Consider the following 11,988-nt stretch of genomic DNA (forward strand, 5'->3'; position numbering starts at 1 on the left):
CCAAAAGGACAACCCTAGAACAGTTTTTCACATTTGATTTAATTTTATTATGTGAATCTGTATTTATGAAAGTCAAATGTACCAATAGAGGTACATTAGTTACAATTGAACTTTCATCAACACATTATAATCACCCACAGTCCTTAGGGTTCAATCTTTTTTATTTTTAAATAAACATGTCAAGTATTTTCTTAAACTTATTAGTTAATGCTGCAGCTAGTAAGATATTACAACCAATTCAAAGGAGAACTTAAAAAAACACACAGATATAAGCAATCAAGAATACTGAATTTCTACGTTTTATGCTAACATAAAATGGTTTGTGCTACCATATTTTTTCTATTTATTTATTTATTTTAAAATTTATTTATTGTTGAAAGTATTACATATGTCCTCCTTTTCTTCCCCCATTGATCCTCCCCACCAAGCACCTGCCCCGCCCAGGCCTCCTCCACACTATTGTCTGTGTCCACGGGTTACGCATATATGCATGTAAGTTCTTTGATTAATCTCTCCCCACACAGGGTTCACTCTTGATGCTGTACTTTCTACAGGTTTGAACAAATGTATAATGACATGCATTCATCATTATGGAAATACAGAGCATACTTTCACTGCCCTAAAAATCCTCTGTGCTCTTCTTATGCACCCCTGCCCCCCACACCTGTCCCTCCAGCCCCCCACACAAACAGCAATGCCTGGTAATCACTGATCTTTTCACCGTCTCTACAGGTCTCCCTGTTCTGGAATGTCATAGAGTTGGGATCACATAGTACGTAGCCTTTTCAGACTGGCTTCTTTCCTTACTAATATTCACTTAAGGTTCCTCCTTGAACTTGCATGGCTGTTAGCTCATTTACTTTTAGTGTTATATCATATTACATTGTCTAGATCTACCACCTTTTGTTTAACCATTTACCTACTGAAGGATATCTTGGTTTTGTGTGGAAACACTTCAGTCTTCCTCCTGTGTGTCTCTCCTTCACTTTCCTACTACTACCACACGCAACATTTATGACCTTCTGATCACCAAATGTGTGTGCATTTTCCCCACACCAAGCAATCATTTTAGACACCAGCAGGTGTCCTACAATGTAACTGAATTCTGACACTTTTTCTAAATATAGCATCTGATACCACAGGTTAAGGGCTCAGTCCCACAAGACTCCCCCCCACTTCAGATACCAATCTCAAGTGCTCATCCCTAGGTTACCCACACTTCAGTCTACCTTCGCTATAAATTAGAGGTTTGCATAACCTTCTCCCCCTTGAATTAAATTATTTGTGAGAATAGCTGATGGAGCTCAGGGAAACACTTACTATATGCACCAGTTCATTAAAGGACACAGATGAACAGCCCCATGAAGAGATACATAGGTCAAGGTCTGGAGGGGTCCTGAGTGAAGAATTGTCTGTCCTGGGAGTAAGGGTGTGTCACCCTCTTGGTACATGGATGTGTTCACCCACCTGGCTCTCTGAACCCTGTTCTTTTGAGATTTTTATAGAGGCTTCATCATAGCGACATAATTGATTATGAACTCCATTTCTAGCCCTTCTACCCTCTCTGGAGAATGGGGTGTAGGGCTGAACATTCCAAGCTTTTCACCATGGTTTGGTCCTTCTGGTCACTGGTTCCCTTCCAGAAACCATCCAGGATAAAGGATGCTCCAGATGATCTTATTGCTTGGGAATTTACAAGGGCTTTAGGAGCACTGTTTCAGGAATGGGCAAGAATGCCAGGAAGATCAACTATACACTTCTTATTCTAAATCACAATATCACAAATTACTTCCAAGCTTTGGCAATCCTGAATAAATCTGCTGCAAACATCCATGGGCAGGTTTTTGTGTGGACATACATTTTCAACTCCTTTGGGTAAATACCAAAAAGTGTGGTTGCTGTGCTGTATGGTAAGAGTATATGCAGTTTTGTAAGAGACCACCAAGCTGTCCTCCAAAGTGGCTGAACCATGAATGAGAGTCCCTGTTACTCTGCATCCTCACAAGCATTTTGTGTTAGCATTCTGGATTTTGGCCATTCTAATAAGTGTGTAGTCTTATCTCATTGTTATTTTAATTTGCATTTTTCTGATGACATGATGTTGTGTGTCTTTTCATATGCTTATTTTCCATCTATATTTATTTTTTTTGGTGAGATTCCCTTAAGGTTTTAATTTACATTTCCTTGATTACTTGAAATTGAGCATCTTTTCATTCATGCATCGGCCATTTAATTTTTTCTTTCCTGTGAATTACCGATTAATATGCTTTGCACATTTTCATGGGGAAGTTGTACTTCTGTTGGTCATCTGTGCACTGCAAATATCTTTTCTGCCTGTGACTAATTTTTCTACTTTGCTTACAGTTTCATTTTGTGCAAAAGTTTTAGTTGTAATGTAGCTAATATAACAGAATTTTCTTTTATGATTTGTGTATATTGAGTAAATAAATCATTTCTTGTCTGAAAGTCATAAAGATATTATTCTATTTTTTTCTTAAAAAGCTTTAAAATATCTAATTTAACTTTTCCAAGCTGATAAAGAATTGTCCGGCCTCTTTCCAGTCCCGGTAGTTTGCTGGCAAATCCTGCCATTCCTTGGCTTGCAGCTCTCTGCCTCCATTGTCACAGAATATTGTCCTCTTAGTGTCTCTCTCTTCCTCTTATAAGGACACTAGTCATAATGGATTATGGGCCTACCCAAATGATTTCATTTTTATTTGATTACATCTGCAAATTACCCTTTTTCCAAATAAAGTCACATTCACAAGTACTGGAGGTTACAATTCATCGTATCTTCTTGGGAGACAATTTAACCCACAACATTAAGCATATGCAACCATCACTTATATATTGAATTTAATATTTAATGCTATATAAATGATATATACATATATATATATTTCAAATTATATGTGTCTTTGTATATCCAAATATATATAGATAGAGATAGATAGATGATAGACAGATAGATGATAGATAGATAGATGATAGATAGATAATAGATAGATATAGATAGATGATATATAGACTCATGTGTACACATATTTCTCTAATTTTTGCCTTGCACCACCTCAAATTCTGATCTCCGTTTGGCTTTCTTTCTTTAAATTCTACATAGCAATTTCTTCCTTTGAATTGGTGCTATATCTTGATTATATAAGCTAGTAAAATTCAGTGTAATAGCTCAGGGTACCATAGACTGGGTGTCTTATAAGCAACAGAAATTTCTTTCTCACAGTTCTGGAGGCTAGAAGTCCAAGATTATAGTGCCAGCACGGTTGGATTCTGGTGAGAGCCCTCTTCCCAGTTGCAGACTGCCAACTTCTCACATGGCAGAAAGAGGGCTATAGAGCCTTCTAGGGTCTTTAACCAATCTCATTTCTGAGGGATCTACCTTCTTGACCTAATTATCTCCCAAAGATTCAACTTCCAACATATGAAACTGCTCAATATGAATCCTCTACAGTGGGGATTATATTTCAACATGAATTTTGAGGGGACAGTAATATTTAGTTCATAACAAATAGCACAAAGATCCCCAGCTTCCTATCCTAATAGCAACAAAGTGCCTTAACATGAATAATCTTATAACACAATTTCTCAATAAAAAGAGTATGGAGCTCTTTTTGACTACCAAGAAGATCTCCTTATCATTTGTGGAAATTAGTTTTAAAAAATATTAGGTGCTTGATACTGATTAGTAAGGAATAAGTCATAAAAGTCACCTGCAATAACATGTCAGAACTTTGTAGCAAATGAACAAATCATTATCTCCAACAGAAAAATTAAATAACTGAGAAGAAAAACTCTTGAAATGACCTAAAAATGCAACATGGAGTATAGCATACATATGTGTATTACAAATTTGCAAAATATAACAAATTAGCTATTTATAAATAAAGATTCTGCATCATCAGTAAATATGTATGGAACACCTATTATCTGTATGATCCATGTGTCAAGTTCTTATGTAAAACATAATACTCATTTTAAGTAGCCTGTATTAAGAGTGTGTGTATGGGTAGGTAGAGGGGGGGAGATACAAAGTATATGTGCAAATTTCCTCAATGATCAGCAAATTAGTACATTCATTGTGTCTATGTGGTCACCTATGCCTCAAGCATTGTTTTTATTGATTTGACAATAAGTGTTAATTTCATTAGTGATGGATAAAACACCAAAATCAATAAGTATTATACTCTATTAAGGCTTCTTATTTGCTCCTAATGTTATTTGTGGGTCTTTTCAATATCTCTTTGTGTGGTAAAGCGAAGTTCTCTCAGAGGACAGGACCCTCAAGCCATTATCTTAGGAATATATGTGTCAACAGAGAAGCAGTGGCCTATTTCAAGCACCAGTAGTAGGTGTTCATCAATTTCCTTTCATTTTTACCATGACAAAAGTGCTATTTCTTTGCCTCACCTGCTGGACCATGCCAGCTGGCTAGATACCAAATCTCGAAAAGTACCAATTAAAATAAAAATAGCTAAGTCTGGATTAAGTAACAAAGAGCAGATTTGGAACAGTGTGAAAATTTATAAGTGATCATTATCAACAGCTGCAGTCTACTTTGCTTTGCCTATGATGACTCATTGACAATAGTCTAGTGGTAGAACAAAAGGCGGAAAAGTGAAAACAAACTTTCAACCCTCTTAGCGATAATTAAGCTCAATTTCTCACCAAATATTTTTTAAACTAACTAATTTAATATATATTGATATCAAACTGAATCAACATATCTGTCCTTAAGTTTTTCCATTATTCAAATACAATTCAACAATAATAATCTGTGATTATATGTGATTACATGGAAGAAAGTTGTTTTTAAAAAATTAACAAAAATGTACTTACTTAATCAGTTTCCTCATCTGCAAAATGAGGAAATATGTCTAAATCAGAACTGCACAGAAAGTGTCACTCTCAGTTCCCACACTCAAAGTAGAAATTGAGCATGAGATTTTTTGTGATCTGGGTTATGTAGAGTCCTCTCTGTCAGGCTCTGATGTACATTATCTTGTTCCTGGGACCTGTGGTCTGAAAGAATAGAACCATCTACCCTTCCCTCCACATATTCAATAATGAAACATCAATCGGCGGTCCATAGCAATGCAGGAATCATACAGAATCAGGTATTATGAAGGTCTCTAACTCTGGAGTTGGGAATTTCCATATTAGACCTGAATCGATTCCCTGTGTGGGAAACCTTTGTCTGCTATCCTTTATTACTCTCCTTTCCCTCTGCAAGGTTCATCATTTTCAGTTATCTTGCTTGAAATAATTGAAATGGATGTTAGAAAATATGCCCTCTCTGGAGCTGTCCATTTCTAATTATGCAAGGGTACAAATGTAGTTTTGAGTTCCAAAATGTCAAAAGCTTTTTGGGTTAAAACTCATGATTTCTTCAGTAATTTAATTTCTCCAGAAACTTATTCTCTTTGCTTTCAGCCATTTTCATATCCCAAGAACCACCCAAAGTTGTTTTGATCCTGATTTGTTTTGTTTCCTAAGCCCCATGACTTCAAATTTCAATGTAATTATGGTGACCATGAGGTCATCTGGAACTTAAAGGTAGAAAGACCATATCTTAATCTCGTCTGTGCCCTGAATTACCTTATCAAACTAAAAACTTTAAGTTTTTTTCTTCTTCTTATGGCCTTTAAACATCTTACTGTTGATATTTAGAAATAAGTTTTCTAATCCTGTTAATTTTGAATTCTGGACCTTTTAGGTACTTCTTATTTATGCTAGCAAAACCTGCCAATTCTCTCTTAAACTTATTTTTTTATTGCAATACCTTATCAAAACTACCAATAGCCCAATAACAAACAACACATACTAAGGTGTTGATTTTTGTGGTTGTTGTTTTACCCAGTATTTCCAAGAGCTGCTTTCTTATTAGATAAATGACCTTTGCCTCTTAAGTCACTCCAGGTAGCAGTTTACCAAATGGGCTGTCACAAAACAAAAATGAATTTCTATCTTTCCTGCCATTGATGATGGTCTCACCAGCTGTCAATGTCTGTATTAATCTGGGAAGTTAATTTGATTCTTTAACAAACAACTCCAAAAATTTCAGAACTGTTAACACTTAAAAATATACTTTTTGCTCATGTTACAGCCTTGTGTGGGTTTGGCAAAAATCCTGAAAATTTTCTTAGAAGTTTGACTAGGTCAAATTTAGGACTAAGGATTTAGTCCTTTATTCCTAGTCACATAAGAGTAAAAAGGAATATGAAAAATCTCACAGAACATGTTATGGCCCAGAATAAGTGCATAACTTGTGTTCTCTTACTGTTGGCCATAATTCAGTCACCTGTTTCCACCTAGAGGTGGGAAGAGAAGCTGTGAACAATTATTTCCTTATTTGACTACAAAGTAAACCAAAATAACATAGTTATCTCATAGCTTTATAGCTGCTATAAACACTTTTAATTTTTTATTGTGATTATTTTTTTAATTTGGTCATTATTTTATATTTATTCTTGAAAATGTATTTTCACTGAGTATAGAATTCTAGGATGGCAGTTATTTCCTTTCAGCAAATGAAAATCACCATCCATTTATGTATTTCTTCCATTGTGACCACTGAGCAGTCAGATGTCAGTCTAACTATTCCCCTTTAAAACAATCTATTAACCTTCAATCCTTGCTTTCAAGATTTTCTCTTAAGGTTTTTTTCTCCCTCATTTATTTTATGTATGTATGAATTTGAATACTAACTGATATTTGATATCAAGAAATTGTTGATAAATTTTCATCTATGTAAATGGTATTGTGGTTTTGTTTCAAAAAAGATCCTTTATACTTTAGAAGTATATCCTGAAATAAATGAGTTTAAAATAATATATCTGGGATTTCCTTCAAAATAATGCATGACTGGAATAAGGAGAAGAGTCATTTCTAATTTTAAAAGCTTATATGAGTCTATGAATCATCACCTGAAGTATTTAGAAGATAGTTACAACTTTATTCATTTTAGAGTAATCAGTTTTTCCAAATTGTTAAATATATACATTTCAGTAAAATCTTGAGATTATTTTTTAAAGATTAAAAATTATATTCAAATTATAAAATATGTGCTCATGATACAAAAGATCAAACATGTAAAAATCTTTGAGAGAAAAAAAGCAATAATTTTAAAACTCAAAAAAAGCCAATGTTAAATTCTTATATGTTTTCTTTTGGTAATATTCCTATGCATGGACATAATCCAAACATAATTAGGATCACGCTATATATGTCAATTTCCCAGCTAACATTATATATGTATTTTTCCATATTATTTAAAAATCTCTAATAATTCTTTCTCAATAAAACTTTACAGTTATAGTCACATGGGTCCTGCACAAATAAAATAATTTCAAGGTCTTTGCTGAATATTTTTTAAAGTACTGTTATAAATGGTGGAGGTGGTAGGGATTGGCTGTGTCTACCTATTGGCTATAGGTAACATAAATTTTAAAAGTTTAACAAGGAAATAAAAGTTTTAAAATTAAACTTATTTATTTTAGTTTTGAGTTGTTTCTCTTGGATTTTCTACACACAAAATGTAAATCATTTTTTCACCTCCCCAATAATTATGTCTTTATTTCTGCTTTCTTTCTTTCTATGCTGGCAAAATTTCCAACACATTGTTAAACAATAACGGTATTAACCATTATATTTTTAAAATATATATTCTTCTAAGTTTCTTTATTAACATCAAATAATGTAAATTGAATGCTTCCAAAGACAAGATGTCATTTCAGTTTTTGTCAGTCTTCAAGAGATACAGAGTCACAGAAATCTCTGGCCCAGGATACTATCAAGAATTCTGGCATAAAAGTCTCTTTCATGACACCTTGGAGGTGGTCTGTAGCTTGAGGATGAAGCTGAACATCTCTTTTTCAGCCACTGGCTACCAAAAACTTATTGAAGTGGGAAATAAATGCAAACTTTGTACATTTATAACAAGAGTATGGCCACAGAAGTTGCTGCTGATGCTCTGGGTGAAGAATGGGAGGGTTATGTGGTTAGAATCAGTGGTGGGAACATCAAATAAGGTTTCCCATGAAGCAGGGCATCTTCACCCATGGCGGTGTCTACATGCTACTGTGTAAGTGGCATTCCTGTTGCAGACCAAGGAGGACTGGAGAAAGAAAGTGCACATCTGTTTGAGGTAGCATTGTGGATGCCAATATGGATGTTTTCAACCTGGTCATTGTGAAAAAAAGGGGAGAAATATATTCCTAGTCTCACTGACACAACTATGCCTTGGGTCCAAAAGAACTAGCAGAATCCTCAAACTTCTCAATCTCTCTGAAGAAGATCATTTCTATCAATATTTTGTGAAAAAGTACCTCAACAAAGAAAGTAAGAAACCTAGGACCAAAGTACCTAAGATTCAGTGTCTTATTACTCCTGCGTCTTATAACACAAATGTTGGCTCTTGTTCTGAAGAAAGTTTCCCAAAAAACATAAGGAAGAGGCTGCTGAATGTGATGAACCTTTGGCCAAAAGAATGAAGGAAGCCAAAACAAAGACAAACAAAAAAAAACCAGGAACAGATTGCCAAGAGAGGTAGGCTGTATTATCTGAGAACTTCTACCTCTAAGTCTGAGTCCAGTCAAAAATGAGATTTTCTAAGAATAACAAATATGGGGGGTGGATTAAAGGTGGTGGTGGAGTACCACCACCCAGAACCAAAATGGAAATAAAACTAATTTGGGAAACATTCACCCCTATTTTCCAACTGAACACTAGCTGAAGAGGAGACTTTTAACAAGGAAGGGCAGAATCCACCTCAAGACTGGTAGAAAGGGCAGGGTCATGAGAGGGGCTGGCCCAGATCTCATGGGAGGCAGGCCAAGATACGGCTGCTACACAGGGTTCTCCTTGAAAGGATTGAGGCCTGAACCTCAGGTTGGGCTCCCCAACCTAGAACACCAGAGCTGGGAACAGTGGCCTACTTAACATCCAGCCATGAAAGGTGGCCAGGCTTCTATCCACCAAGGTAAGATGGAGCCTGCCAGAGACAAAACCACTTTTTAAACTTTTTATATTTTTAAAAAAACAAAACAGGATTTTTATTTGCAGCCACTCACCTGGGGCTTTGGTGGATGGAGGGCGGTGCAGACAGAAGCTGCCTGATGAGAGTCTGGAGTGGGAGGCATTGGGAGAGACGTAGAAGAGCAGTGGCTGGAATATCTGTGCTCAGTCATCTCCTTCCCATACTGCAGAAGCCAGTTTTCCTGAGAGGTGCAAACCCCTCCCAGCAACAACAGCCTTGGGAAAGGAAATTACCCACCTCAGGCATACAGCTTGCTCCACCCTCAGGTATCCTGCTTGCCCCACCCTTGGGAATACAGCTTGCCACACTCTGCATCTCCACTCCTGCTAAGGAGGCAGCAGCAGAGGCAGAGCCTACGGGTCTGGGCAATCTCAAGGGACATCAGTAACAGGCTTTGGTGTGGAGCCATTCCCTCAACTTTCACAGGAACCTGACTGTGCTTCCCCCTCATGGGAGAGCTGATAGAAACTCCCAGTTTTAAGCAGACCCACCAGACTGCACATGAGGGGCTCTGCCTTGCCAAGGTCAGGGAAATATTTCAGGATAGACTCACATGTATGGTTCTGATTTGGGGGAACACACCCATCACCTTCTCTGAAATCTGAACAGCACCTCCCCCTCACAGAAGACCCAGAGGTCTGATCCTCCTGATCCACCAAAAGCCCTTTCAGAAACAGTCTTCTCAGTGATGAAGTCTGGCAGCTGACCAGCAAGAGAAGGCAGGCAGACGCAGATCCCGAGGTGCCTTGGGCTATTTGCTGACCTGTCCCTGGGAGCTGTGCTGCTAACAAGCCAGCCTCAGAGTGAAGCTTAGTCCTTCTGACGTATAGCCAACCACTGTGGAGGCAGCCACAAACTGTGGATCAGTTGAAGCTTCAAACATGTTGCTGAGAGCCAACTGTGAACAACTGACAATGGCTAGCACCAAAGTACCTGCTTGGAGACCTGGAGATGGCACACAAAACAGCCTCAGTAAACATAAAGGCATGATCCAAAGGAAGATCCCAGCAGGCACTAAATTCTGCCAGACTAACACAATTTTGCTTTTTTAAAAAAATTATTTTCCTTTTTTCTTTTTTATTGCTTTGTTATTGTTTTTTCTTCTTTTTCTCTATTTTTTCTTGCATATCTTACTTTTATCTTTCCTTTTCTTACTCCATTTTTTTCTTTCTTCTTTCTTTTCATAATATTTTTCCTTCTTTTCTTTTATACCTTTTTCCTTTTTCTATACTTTATTCTTATTTTTCTCTCTCCCATCTTTCCTGTCATATTCTTTTTTATATATAATATATCCTCATTGATTTTAGAGAGAGGAAGGGAGAGGGAGAGAGTGAGAGAAAAATCAATGATGAAAGAGTCATTGATCTGCTGCTTCCTGCACATCCCCCACTGGGGATCGAGCCCACAAGCCAGACATGTGCCCTGACTGGGAATCTAACCATGACCTCCTGGAACCCAGGTTGCTGCTCAACCGCTGAGCCATGCCCAGCCAGGCTCATATTCTTTTTATATCCCTTTTTTCTTGTCATATTTTTTTTTTCATTTCTTTTCTCTTATTCTTGTTCTCATTTCTCTTTCCTAATTCTCTTTTCTTTTGTGGCTGCTTTTGTTGTTGTTGGGGTTTTTGCATTTTTTTGTATCTTGTTTTGTTTTGTTGTGTCCTGTTTTGTTCTTTCAGCACCTGCACAACAGTTCACACTCTGTGGTTGTGGTTGAGCCTCACAGTCAGCCAGTCTGAGAGAAGCTCCCACCCACAAACTGAACAACAATCAACACCCCAATTACAACAGGAGACCCCAAATAACCCACACAAGGGACATTCCTGGAGCATCCATCTCAGGAGATGAAAGAGACTGTACCACTGGGTCCCACAGGACACTTACTACATAAAACCACCCTACAAAGACTGCGAGTCATAGTAATTCTATCTAATATATAGAAACAAATGCAAAGAGAGAGCTAAATTGGAAAAACAAAGAAACAACCACCAACTGAAAGAAAAGGAGGAAATTCCACAAAAAAAGAGCTAAATGAAATGGAGACAAACAATTTATCAAACATAGAGTTCAGAGTAATAGTTATAAAGATGCTAAAGAAACTTAGTGAGAACTGCAAGGAACTAAGTGGGAAATACAGAAACTTAGCGGGAACTAAATCAGAGTGAAATAGGACATAGAAACCATGAATCAGAACCAGTCAGGAATTAAGAATACCATATCTGACAGCAAGAACACACTGGAAGAAATTAAAGATAGGTTGGACGAAGCAGAGGATCGAATAAGCAATTTGGAAGACCAGGTAGAAAAACACCCAATAAGAGCAAAAAAAGAAAAAAGAATTTTAAAAAATGATGGGAGTTTAAAGGAACTTTGGGACAGTATGAAATGTAACAATGTCCATATCATAGGGGTACCAGAAAGAGAAGAAAGTGTGCAAGGGATAGAGAACTTGTTTGAAGTAATAATGGCAGAAAACTTCCTTCACCTGATGAAGGAAAAAGTCACACAAGTTCAAGAAGTACAGAGAGACCCAACTGAGATGAACCCAAAGAGGCACACACCAAGACACATCATAATTAAAGTGGCAAAGTTAAAAAAAAAAAAAAAGAGAGAGAGAATCTTAAAGGCAGCAAGAGAGAAATAATTAGTTACCTGCAAGGGACTAAACTAAAGCTGTCCACTGATTTCTCAACAGAAAGATTTCAGGGCAGAAGCTGATTTGCATGATGTATTCATAGTGAAAAGCAAGAATCTGAAAACAAGACTACTCTATCCACCAAGGATATCATTTAAAATTGAAGGTGAAATAAAGAGCTTCCCAGACCAAAAAAAAATGGCTAAAGGAGTTCACTACCACCAAATCAATATTGCAAGTAATGTTAAAGGGACTGCTTTTACAACAAGAAGAAAAAGAATATATAGAGAGAGGAACATAGGCAT

The 11,988-nt window shown here is 36.8% G+C and overlaps 1 pseudogene; it reads left to right on the forward strand.

Annotated features, from left to right (window-relative positions):
• Positions 1-7,865: 7,865 nt before the first annotated feature.
• On the forward strand, positions 7,866-8,615 carry LOC148092846 (small ribosomal subunit protein eS6 pseudogene; annotated as a pseudogene).
• The last annotated feature ends 3,373 nt before the right edge of the window (positions 8,616-11,988 follow it).

Source organism: Miniopterus natalensis, chromosome 6 (assembly GCF_054644295.1).
Source record: "Miniopterus natalensis isolate mMinNat1 chromosome 6, mMinNat1.hap1, whole genome shotgun sequence".
NCBI lineage: Eukaryota > Metazoa > Chordata > Mammalia > Chiroptera > Miniopteridae > Miniopterus > Miniopterus natalensis.